The sequence below is a fragment of the Pongo abelii genome, chromosome 13, assembly GCF_028885655.2.
Source record: "Pongo abelii isolate AG06213 chromosome 13, NHGRI_mPonAbe1-v2.0_pri, whole genome shotgun sequence".
NCBI classification, from domain to species: domain Eukaryota; kingdom Metazoa; phylum Chordata; class Mammalia; order Primates; family Hominidae; genus Pongo; species Pongo abelii.
The window spans coordinates 3577282-3589487 of record NC_071998.2 but is presented as its reverse complement, the minus strand read 5'-3'; the positions used below and the strand labels follow the sequence as shown (position 1 = coordinate 3589487).

Sequence of the window (12206 nt, the reverse complement as noted above, 5' to 3'; positions counted from 1 at the left end):
GAACTATACTTACCACTTCTAAACCATATACTTAAAATGTTAGAAATGACAATGGCATGTTTTTAACGACAATTAGAAACTTAAGACTACCTAATAGGCACAGTTACAAAATCTTCAAACATCCCCTTCAAATAATAAAGGGTTCTCCTCACATAATTGTTTAGATTTAACTATAAGTTGATTGTGAATTTACGATTATTTCCCTGACTACTCACCAAGATAGAATAAAATAATCACTAGAAACCAAGAAAAAAGTGAAATTTATAGCACTAATGTCCACATCAAAAAGCTAGAAAGGGCTGGTCATGGTACCTCATGCCTGTAATTCCAGCATTTTGGGAGGCTGGGGCAGACAGATCACTCGAGGCCAGGTGTTCAAGACCTGCCTGGCCAATATAGCAAAACCCCATCTCTACAAAAAAATACAAAAATTAACTGAGTGTGGTAATGCACATCTGTAATCCCAGCTACTCAGGAGGCTGAGACAGTAGAAATGACTTAAAACCGAAAAGTGGAGGTTGCAGTGAGCCGAGATCATACCACTGTACTCCAGCCTGGGCAACAGAGTGAGACTATCCCACAGGAAAAAAAAAAAAAAAACCTAGACAGATCTAAAGTTAACAGACTAACATCTTGATTAAAAGAACAAGAAAACCAAGTGAAAAGGAACCTGAAAGCTAGCAGAAAACAAGAAGTAACCAAGATCAGAGTAGAGCTGAAGGACATAGAGACACTGAAAACACTTCCAAAAAAAAAAAAAAGAAAAACTCAACCAATCCAGGAGCTGTTTTTATGAAAAAATTTAATAAACTAGATGGAACACTAGCTAGACAAATAAATAAGAAAAGAAAGAAGAAACAAACACAATGAGAAATAATAAGGGAGATATCATCCCTGATCCAATGGAATTAAGAACAACCATCAGAGAATCCTATAAACACGTCTATGCACATAAACCTGAAAATCTAGAAGAAATGGACAATTTATTGCAAAAACAAAATCCTCCACAAGACTGAAACCTGAATAGATCAATAATGTGTTCTGAAATTGAGGCAGTAACAACTAGCCTACCAAGCAAACTGAATTTGACCAGAAGTACAAAGGGGAGGTGGTACATTTTCTCCTAAAACTACCCAAAAAAAATTGAAAACAAAGAAGTTCTTTCTAACTCATTCTATCAGGCCAGCATCATCCTGATACCAAAACCTAATATAGATACAACAACAACAACAAAACATCATGCTAACATCTTTGATGAACACCGTGCAAAAATTCTCAATAAAATACTGGCAAACCAAATCCAGCAGCACATTAAAAAGTGCATCCACCACAATGGAACTGGCTTGGTCCCCAGGATAAAAGGTTGGTTCAACGTACGCAAATCAATAAATGTGACTCGTCACATAAAGAGAAGTAAATACAAAAACCACATGATTATCTCAATAGATGCAGAAAAAGTATGCAATAAAATTCAACATTCTTTCACGTTTAAAATTCTCAATAAACTAGGAACTGAGGAAACATACCTCAAAATAATAAGCGCCATATACAACAAACCCACAGACAATATCATACTGAATGTGCAAAAGCTGGAAACATTCCCCCTGAAAACTGGCACAAGAAAAGTAAGTCTTCTCTCACCACTCCTATTCGATACAGTATCGGAAAACTTGGCCAGGAAAATCAGGACAGAGGAAGAAATAAAGAGTATTCTAATAGAAAGAGAGGAAGTCAAATTACCTTTTTTTGCAGATGACCTGATCCTATATCTAGAAAGCCTCATCTTCGTAGCCCCAAAGCTTCTTAAGGTGATAAGCAACAGTAGCAAAATCTCAGGATATAAAATCTATGTGCAAAAGTAGCTAGCATTCCCATACACAAACAACAAGCAAGCATGGAGACAAATAATGAATGAACTTTCATTCACATTTGCTACAAAGAGAAAAAAATACCTAGGAATACAGCTAAGAAGGAAAGTGAAGGACCTCTTCAAGGAGAACTACAAACAACTGCTTACAGAAATCAGAGTGGACACAAAAAAATTTAGAAACATTTCATGCTCATGAAGAGGAAGAATTAGTACCATGAATATGAGCATATTGCCCTAAGTAATTTATAGATTCAATGCTATTCCCATTGAACTACTGACATTCTTCAGAGAATTCGAAAAAAAAAAAACTTTAAAAATTCATATGGAACCAAAAAAGAGACCAGATAGCCAAGCCAACATTAAGAAAAAAAAAAAAAAAAGCTGAAAGCGTCACTGCCTAACTTCAAACTATACTAGTACAGTAATCAAAGCAGCATGGTACTGGTATATAAATAGAAACATAGACAAATGAAACAAAATAGAGAGCCTAGAAATAAAGCCAAAAACCTACAACAACCTGATCTTTGACAAAGTCAACAAAAACAAGGATTTAGGGAAAGATCTCCCTATTCAATAAATTGTGCTAGGAGAAGTGACTAGTCATATGCAGAAAATTAAAACTGGAACCCTTCCTAACACCATAGATAAAAATTAACTCAATATGGATTAAAGACTTAAATGTACAACCTAAAACTATAAAAACCTTAGAAGAAAAAATCTAGATAATACCATTCAAGATATAGGCAGGAGGAAAGATTTGATGACAAAAAGGCCAAAAGCAATAGCAACAAAAACAAAAATTGACTAATGGGGTCTAATTAAATTAACAGCTTCTGCAGAGCCAAAGAAACTATCATTAGAGCAGAGAACCTAGAGAATGGGAGAAAAATTTTGCAACCTATCCATCTGACAAACGTCCAATACCCAGAATCTACGAGTGACTTGAAATTTACAAGAGAAAAACAAACAACCCCATTAAAAAGTGGTCAAAAGACATGAACAGACATATCTCAAAAGAAGACATACATGTGCCCAACAAACATGAAAATGTCAACATCACTGATAACTGGATAAATACACATCAAAACAACAATGAGATACCATATCACACCAACTACAATGGCTATTAATAAAAAGTAAAAAAAAAAAAAAACAGGTGCTGGTGAGGTTGTGGAGAAAAGGGAACACTTTTACACCGTTGGTGAGAGTGTAAATTATTTCAAGCATTGTGGAAGAGAGTGTGGAGACTCCTCAAAGACCTAGAAGCAGAAATACCATTTGACCCAGCAATACTATTACTGGGTATACACCCAAAGGAATAGAAATCTATTTTAAATATACATGTATGCATATGTTCATTGCAGCACTATTTCCAATAGCAACGTCATGTAATCAATCTACATGCCCATCAATGATAGACTGGATAAAGAAAATGTGGTACACCTACACCATGGAACACTATAAAGCCATAAAATGTAATGAGATGAAGTCTCTTGCAGGGACATGGTTGGAGTTTGAAGCCATTAATCCCAGCAAACTAATGCAGGAACTGAAAACCAAACACCACCTATTATTATTCCACCTTATTAGCGGAATCAGACCAATTAGAACACATGGACACACTAGGAAGAACAACACACACTGGACACCTGTTTCATGGCATGGGGGAGGGGAAGGAGAGCATCAGGAAGAATAGCTGCGGATGCTGGCCTTAGTACCTGGGTGATGAGATGATCTGTGCAGTAAAGCACAATGGCACACGTTTATCTATGTAAGAGACCTGCGTATCCTGCACATGGACCCCTAAACTTAAAATAAAAGTTGAAAAAAAAGTTTATCACATATGGACCCCTGAACTTAAAATAAAAGTTGAAAAAAAAATGCGTATCTGCTGGATTCTCTATGTTAGAAATAAACTGAGGATCCTGAAGCTCCCGCTGGGAGAATCAGGGCTAGGGGCACCCTGGGGAGCCGCTGCCAAGGCCGTCCGCCATCCCTACAGGCCGCCTCCCTTCCCGGCTAGTGTTGGAAAGGAAAGGGGGAATGTGAACAGCTGTGGAACTCAGACTCTCGGGAACTGAATCAGGCCCCAGCCAATGCCCCCCATCCCAGTCCAGCCAGCGTGCCCGCCAGTCTTCCCACACACCCACCCAGCCCTCAGGATTGTTAGATGGAACAAGGCTCCATCTTCACCCAGGAAAGGAGGGAAGAGGCCCTGGTCCTTACCAAGCAAGGCCTGGTTTCCAAAGTGCTCTCCGAAGAGGTGTCATGTTTGTCACACCTTAAAAGGCCCCTTTCTGCTCTTCTTGCACCCAGCATGTTGGCCAGTCACGTTCCCCTGCTAAGCTCTTCACACATAATTAGGAAGTCAACACCATTGCTAAGTCAGATCAGCTCCAGAGTCTCCAGTATCAGTTTTATCAGATCCCAGGAACCTGCCTGCTCCCAGAGGTGACAGAGAAAAATCAAGGAAGGATCTGTATGGGCACTGACCTGGATGAAACTGTTGTGCATAGCTCCTTGAAGGCATTCAGCAATGCTGACTGCCTAATGCCTGTAGAGATTGAGGGGATCAGGCACCAGATCCATTTGCTTATGAGGCCTTATATGGATAAGTTCCTGAGATGACAGGAGGAACTGCTTAAATGTGTTTTTTTCATTGCTGTCTTCATTCCAGCCTGAACAAGTATGCAGATCCTGTTGAGAGGTGACATTGTGCGGGCAGTCCTCACAGCCCTCACTCGCTCTCAGGGCCTCCTTTGCTAGGGCTCCCACTTTGGCGGCACTTGAGGAGCCCTTCAGCACACCGCTGCAGTGTGGGAACCCCTTTCTGGGCTGGGCAAGGCCAGAGATGGCTCCCTCAGCTTGCGAGGAGTTGTGGACGGAGAGGTGCGGGTGGGAAATGGAGCTGCGCACGGTTCTTGCGGGCCAGCGTGAGTTCCGGGTGGGTGTGGGCTCGGTGGACCCCGCACTCGGTGTGGCCGGCCTGCCCCACCGGCCCTGGGCAGTGAGGGGCTTAGAACCTGGGCCAGCAGTTGGTGTGCTCAATTTCTCGCTGGGCCTTAGTTGCCTTCCCACGGGGCAGGGCTCTAGACCTGCAGCCTGCCATGCCTGACCCTCCCCCACTCCGTCGGCTCTTGTGCGACCAGAGCCTCCCCGACGAGTGCCACCCTCTGCTCCACGGCACCCAATCCCATCAACCACCCAAGGGCTGAGGAGTGCTGGCACACGGCTCAGGACTGGCAGGCAGCTCCACCTGCAGACCCGGTGCAGGATCCACTGGGTGAAGCCAGCTAGGCTCCTGAGTCTGGTGGGGACGTGGAGAACCTTTATGTCTAGCTAAGGGATTGTAAATACGCCAATCAGCACTGTGTATCTAGCTCAGGGTTTGTAAATGCACCAATTGACACTCTGTATCTAGGTATTCTGGTGCGGACATGGAGACCCTTTGTTTCTAGCTCAGGGATTGTAAACGCACCAATCAGAGCCCTGCCAAAACAGATCACTCGGCTCTACCAATCAGCAGGATGTGGGTGGGGCCAGATAAAAGAATAAAAGCAGGCTGCCCCAGCCAGCAGTGGCAACCCACTTGGGTCCCCTTCCACACTGTGGAAGCTTTGTTCTTTTTCTCTTTGCAATAAATCTTGCTGCTGCTCACTCTTTGGGTCCACACTGCCTTTATGAGCTGTAACACTAACCATGAAGGTCTGCAACTTCACTCCTGAAGCCAGCGAGACCACAAACCCACTGGGAGGAATGAACAACTCCAGAAGTGCCATCTTAAGAGGTGTAACACTCACCACGAACATCTGCAGCTTCATTCCTGAGCCAGCAAGACCACGAACCCACCAGAAGGAAGAAACTTTGAACACATCCGAATGTCAGAAGGAACAAACTCCGGACATGCCACCTTTAAGAACTGTAACAGTCACCATGAGGGTCTGCAGCTTCATTCTTGAAGTCAGTGAGAATAAGAAACTACCAGTTCCGAACACACTGTGATGGGTGTGCTGGACCAGTGTGGGGTGTTCTGGGGTGGTCTAGCCCATGAGTCGTGTTTGTTCCACCAGGGCTGCTATGTCAAGGACCTCAGCCATCTGGGGAGGGACCTGAGGAAAACTGTCATCCTGGACAACTCGCCTGCTTCTTACATCTTCCACACAGAGAAGGCAGTGCCTGTGCAGTCCTGGTTTGATAACATTCCAGACAGCAGCTGCTGCACCTGATATCAATCTTTGAGGAGACAAGTGGAGCAGATGGTGTCTACACTAGCCTTGGGCAGCAGTGGGCCCTTAGCCTTCCCTGCTTCCCAGCAATGGCCATCACAGTAGGGGATTTTCCCACACTGTAAATTTATGATCAGCCTGAAAGAGTGAAGGCTGGAACACCTACCCACATGGGCCTGGAAAGAGTAAGAAATGATTGAAAAGAGCTTTAGCACAGCTTAGATGCCCAGTGGGTGAATGCCAGACCAAGGATACCCAGAGCTACCTGCCATCAAGTTGTTGGGTTCCTGAGATGTAGATGTGAGAGAAAGAAAGAGAGCATGTATGTTTTGCCATCAACTGTGGCCCTAATATATAGTGTTTCAGTGGGGGAGAAGCTGAAGAATGAATACTTCCCAAGTTAGCTTGTCTCCTCTCCTGTCACCCTATGAGCCCCTGAGCTCCATAGGGATGAAGACTCTTGAAGGCTCCATTGCAAACCTGGTGTTTCCTCAGTGCTGCAAGGCCTATGCCAAGGAGAAAGGAAAGGTATGCCTTTGGGTGTTCCAGACACACATCTTTCTGAAATATTTCTCCAGCCAGTTGTTGCAGACAAAAGACTACATTTCTGGGAAGATGGGGACTTATGTCCAGACCAGTACCCAAGCCATCAGGTCTTGTGGCCCAAAGGCTGTGCTTACTTAAGTCCAGCCAAGTGCCTGGGATGGATCTTTTCTGCATCTCCCCAAGACTCACCACTTAGACATAGCCTCAAACCTGTGGGGAAGGAAGTTATCTCCCCACCCTGCAAGAGGACAAATAACTGATTTCTGCTCTTTTTACTATGTTTTAAAATTCTCTTTAAAAAAAAAAGCCTATCTGAAACTGAAAAAAAAAAACCAAACAAGCAAAAAAGATGTCAGACTTACATAGGTGAAAAACACACAGATATATCTATAAGCAACAAACACAGCTAATTCACACATATATTAAACATCACATTGAGATAAAGTGTATCGAGCTAAAAATTATTATTCAACTCATGATATCAAGCTTTAAAAGCAAAAATACAATTAATTGATCTGAGAAAACATACCCAAGAAAAGAAATGCAATAACACGCAATTGAAAATAAGAAGAGAGATTTTAATGCGTAAAATCCTGAATACCACATAGACTTACAATGAAAAATAACTTTTTTTTTTTTTTGAGACAGAGTCTTGCTCTGTCGCCCAGGCTGGAGTGCAGTGGCGAGATCTCGGCTCTACCCAATGGGTTCACACCATTCTCCTGCCTGAGCATCCCGAGTATCTGGGAATACAGGCGCCCGCCACTATGCCCAGCTACTTTTTAGTATATTTAGTAGAGACGGGGTTTCACCATGTTAGTCAGGATGGTCTTGATTTCCTGACCCCGTGATCCACCCGCCTCGGCCTCCCAAAGTGCTGTGAATACAGGCATGAGTGACCACACCCGGCCAAAAAATGACTCTTTAGATATCTACAGCATTCAACTGCGTGCACTCATGAAAAGCAGATATTTTAAGTCATTGGAATTTAATAAATTGCCGTAAAATTATACAGAAAATACATTACAGTCATTAATAACAGGCTCTAAAGAGAAGAAATTAATTACTAATCATTAAAAAGATAGGAGAATTTAATTATGTCCTCAATATGTTTCTGTTCTTCTTACCACAAAATATAATAAAACTCTATGACTATAATGTAGTATTCAGAAGCTAAAAAAGCCTTATGTTTCGAAATAAAAGAACAACAAAAATTTTGCAAAATACGATGAGCATTACTGAAGTATAAAGTAAATATCTGGAATTAAAAATACCATCATTTAGATACAGACTAAAAAAAAGAATATAAATGTTAATGATTCCTTTCTGCCTGCAGTGAGCTTGAAATTACAACCAAAAATTTTAATAAATATGTTGCACCTACAAGAAATTTTATTAATAGCTTACATAATGTGTAAATTTGAGCAATTTATTTTTGAATATTTGAATCTAAAAATCACCAGCTTGACATTCATTTCAGAAAGTGAAATATAAACGAGAGTAACATAAGCAAGATGACAGAACGGGTGGTTCTGCGTGCACAATCCCCACAACATAATGCAGCTGCCACAGCAAACATAAGTGCATTCATGTAAGCCTTGGAATCCAGTTCAGAGTTTGTGACACCCAGCTGGAGGCAAAGACCGAGGAACACATCTTCAGAGGGTAAGCACTTGACCAAGTGGCAAGCTTGCCAATCATGTTCCCGGCTTCAAAACAGAATACTGCCACATCTTACTGTAGACTTGCCTATAACTCATTTGACTTTGGTCCTGCCACTGCAACTATCTGTCAAAAACACAAGAGAATTCATACTCACCTGAGACAGGTGACAGGCCTGCAGAACTTGGTTCTCTCTATAGTCCCTGAATCAGGCAAAACACACCTTCTTTACTTCTCCAGGCATGGTCTAGAAGAAATCTTCACATTTATATGGTGAAATCTTAACTAACAATATGAAAAATACTAAAGTATAAATGTCACTAAAAATGGTAAATACATACCGAAATTCTGAATACTCTAAATTGTTATCATCTTAAACTAGACTATTAAAATACAAGATGTTTTATATAAGTCTCATGATAACCACTAGGAAAAAACTGTAGTAAAAAAAGAGAAAGAAATTAAAGCATATACAAACAACAAAAATTACACATTGGATATGGTGGCTCCTGCTTATAATTCCAACACTTTGGGAGGCCAAGGTGGAAGAATCATAAGCTCCTTGGGTGTTGTGGTGTGTGTCTGTAGTCCAAGATACTTGGGTGGCTAAGGTGGGAGGATTGCTTGAGCCAAGGAGGTTGAGGCTACAGTGAGCTGTGATATGCAACTGCACTTCAGTCTGAGCAAGAAAGCATAATTTTGTCTCAACAAAAATTAACAATACCACAGGAAAGACAGAACCAGAAAAAAAAGAAGCAAATTTAAAATGGACAGAAAACTACAAATTTACAATGGTAACTGCTTACCTATCACTACCTTACAAATAAAAAGATTAAGTTATCTACTAAACAGATACTGCTGTAGACTGAATGTCATCTCCAAAATTTAGGATAAAATTTAATAGCCAATGTGTTACAATTAAGAGGTGTGGAACCTTAAAATTTAATTAAGCTATAAGAACTCTGCCCTCATGAATGGATTAATGTTCTTATTATGGGAATGGGCTAATTATAACAAGAATGGATCTGTTGTTATATATTAAAACAAAAACTCTCTCTCCCTCACATCTTTAGCCATGTTATTATCCAGCAACTAGACCTTCAACCAATACCAGTATCATCTTGTTTTGCCCTCCCAGCCTCCAGAATCATGAGTCAAATAAAATTCTATTCTTTATTAATTACCAGTCTGTGATATTCTGTTAAAGCAGCCAAAAAAGACTAAAGCAGACAGAGTGGATAAATGAATCTTTTAAACCTCGTAATATGCTGCTTACAGGAGACTCAATTATGAATTAAGAGCATAGGCTAAAAGTGAAAGGATAGAAAATGATATTCCATGGAAATAATAACCAAAGGAGTGCAATGGTAGTTATGCTTAAATTAGACAAAATAGACTTTCTAGCAACGTCTCCCACAAGCATGAAATGAGTTTACCATACAATAACAACAGAGATTAATTTGTCAAGAGAATATAGCTATATATATTTATGTGCCCAAAAGGAAGGCTTCTAAATATAAAAAGCAAATATTGCCAGAACTGTAGGTAGAAGTAGAAAGAAATCCAATAACAGAAAACTTTAATGAAATGTACAGTAAAGGACAAATAGTTAATAGCATTGTAAGTTGGCAAGGGAAAGCTGGTCTCATGTGTTGCATTTGAGAATGCAGCAAAGAAAGTGGGAACTTATAATTTTACCGCAAACCTGAGTTAGGCTGAAAAACAGTGTGGTCGATAAGAGGCTCCACTTGCTATACATTAAAAAAATACAGGAGAAAACCCGTCCTCCTCTGGAGTGTTATAGTAATTAAAGAGCAGAAATTTAGACTAAAGTGGCTCTAGTGCCCTGTGTTCATAGGTTAAAAAAAAAAATCTGAAACCTAACTCAAATACATTTCCTATAAACCATTATCTTAGCCTGAAACAAAATGCAGGTTTAACCAATGACAAACATGCAATTCACCTCTGAATATGTAACTAGGAAATTTCCATCTGGATAGTTCAAATAAGGCGACTACATAACTGTAACCAGTTCTTGAATTTGGGTTGCTTTCTCATGCATGTTATAAAAGCCTTTCCTTTATGCCCCTCTGGTGGACCACAAATCATTTCTGGGTGCTTTCCATTTCAGCAACCACTGTTTGTTCAGATAAACTGGTTAACGTTTTAACATAGACTCCTGTTAATTTTTAATAAGAGAGACTGTGGACCCCACGGGCTGCAGCTCCTCCCATGCAAACACCCAGTCTCGGTTTTTCCCTGATGACCCACCTGGCATCCCTGAACAATCTGGGAAATACTCAGGGCTGTGGGCGCAGAGCAGGGCGCTGCCCAGGGACAGGACCGGATGTGCCGGGCCGGACGTGGGGGTCCTCGCTGCTGGCCCAGCGGCCATCTTGCAGCCACAGGGGATTGAGGGCCAAGCTGCGGGAGGCTCGGAGCTGACCGTGGGGAGGCCGGTCCTGCCGGTTTCGCAGGCTGCTCTCCCCTCTCGGGATGCCGAACCCCGCATACTCACCATTTCCCAGCTTCCAGGATGTCCTGGCACCTTAACTATGCGCCCCCAAGGACCTACAGGTCGCAGGGCAACAGGGGCTGTGAGAGAGTAGCCCGGGGCTCCCAAGGTGGAGGAGGCGAAAGAGGAGACGGATCCCAAGCTCCTGTGCCAGCGCCAGCGAGAGACAAAGACCCCGCCAAACGCCGGAAGCCACGCCCTCCTTTCCTCTCCTCTCCCACTGCGCGCCTGATTGGGCGGTTCCCACATCAGTGTCACTGATTGGATAAAACTCCAGGACTCACCCACCCCCGCCTGACTCCTGCCCCTACCTCAACTCCCCCTCAGCGTTAGTGCATTTTTGTTAGTTTGTTTTACTTTAGGTTCTGGAATACATGTGCGGAACGTGCAGATTTGTTACATAGTTTTACATGTGCCATGGTGGTTTGCTGCATCTATCAACCTGCCATCTAGGTTTTAAGCCCCACATACATTAGGTATTTGTCTTAATTTTCTCCCTCTCCTTGACCTCAATCCCCTAACAGGCCCCAGTGTGTGATGTTTCATTCCCGGTGTCCATGTGTTCTCATTGTTCAACTCCCACATATGAGTGAGAACATATGGTGTTTGGTTTCCTGTTCCCGTGTTAGTTTGCTGAAGATAATGGTTTCTAGCGTTATTCACGTCCCTGCAAAGGACATGAACTCATTCTTTTTATGGCGGAATATTATTTCATGGTGTATATGTCCCACATTTTCTTTTTTCCAGTGTATCAATGATGGGCATTAGGGTTGGCTCCAAGTCTTTGCTATTGTAAACAGTGCTGCAATAGACATATGAGTGCATGTGTCTTTATGCTACAATGATTTATATTCCTTTGTGTATATACCCAGTAATGAGATTGCTGGGTCAAATGGTATTTCTGGTTCTAGATCCTTGAGAAATCACCACACTGTCTTCCATAATGGTTGAACTAATTTACACTCCCTCCTGCAGTGTAAAAGCGTTTCTATTTCTCCACTGACTCACCAGCATCTGTTGTTTCCTGACTTTTTAATAAGTTCCATTCCAAATGATGTGAGATGGTATCTCATTGTGGTTTTGATTTGCATTTCTGTAATCATAAGTGATGATGAGTTTTTTCTTTTTTCTTTTTGTGCGTTTGTTGACCACATAAATGTCTTCTTCTTCTTCCTCTTCTTCTTCTTCTTCTTCCTCTTCTTCTTCTTTTATTTTTATTTATTTTATTTATTATTTTTGTTTCTAAGATGGAATCTTGCTCTGTTACCCAGGCTGGAGTGCAGTGGCAGGATCTCAACTCACTTCAACATCTGCCACCCAGGTTCAAGTGATTCTCCTGCCTTAGCCTCTCAAGAAGCTGGGATTACAGGCCACCTGCCAATACACC

The 12206-nt window shown here is 41.8% G+C and overlaps 1 pseudogene; it reads left to right on the top strand.

Moving 5' to 3' along the window:
* Nucleotides 1-4040: 4040 nt before the first annotated feature.
* Nucleotides 4041-10913, top strand: LOC129055549 (carboxy-terminal domain RNA polymerase II polypeptide A small phosphatase 2-like; annotated as a pseudogene).
* Nucleotides 10914-12206: the final 1293 nt, after the last annotated feature.